Below are 206 nucleotides of genomic sequence, written 5' to 3'. Positions count from 1 at the left end.
ATCTAATGATGTCAGTGTGATGTTGAAGATTTTAGATGATTTTTAAAGTCTTCTGCAAAGGTGAATTGGAAAAAAGTTAAGCCATATTAGTTGGAAAATGGTTAAAAGCTGAACCAAGGCCTTCTGATGGGCTAAAATGGATCAGAGATGGATTTAAATATCTAGGAGTTTTTTTAGGAGATGAAAATGTTGTGAAAAATAATTTT

This window comes from Myxocyprinus asiaticus, chromosome 33, assembly GCF_019703515.2.
Source record: "Myxocyprinus asiaticus isolate MX2 ecotype Aquarium Trade chromosome 33, UBuf_Myxa_2, whole genome shotgun sequence".
NCBI lineage: Eukaryota > Metazoa > Chordata > Actinopteri > Cypriniformes > Catostomidae > Myxocyprinus > Myxocyprinus asiaticus.
Note: the sequence above shows the minus strand (reverse complement) of the source record.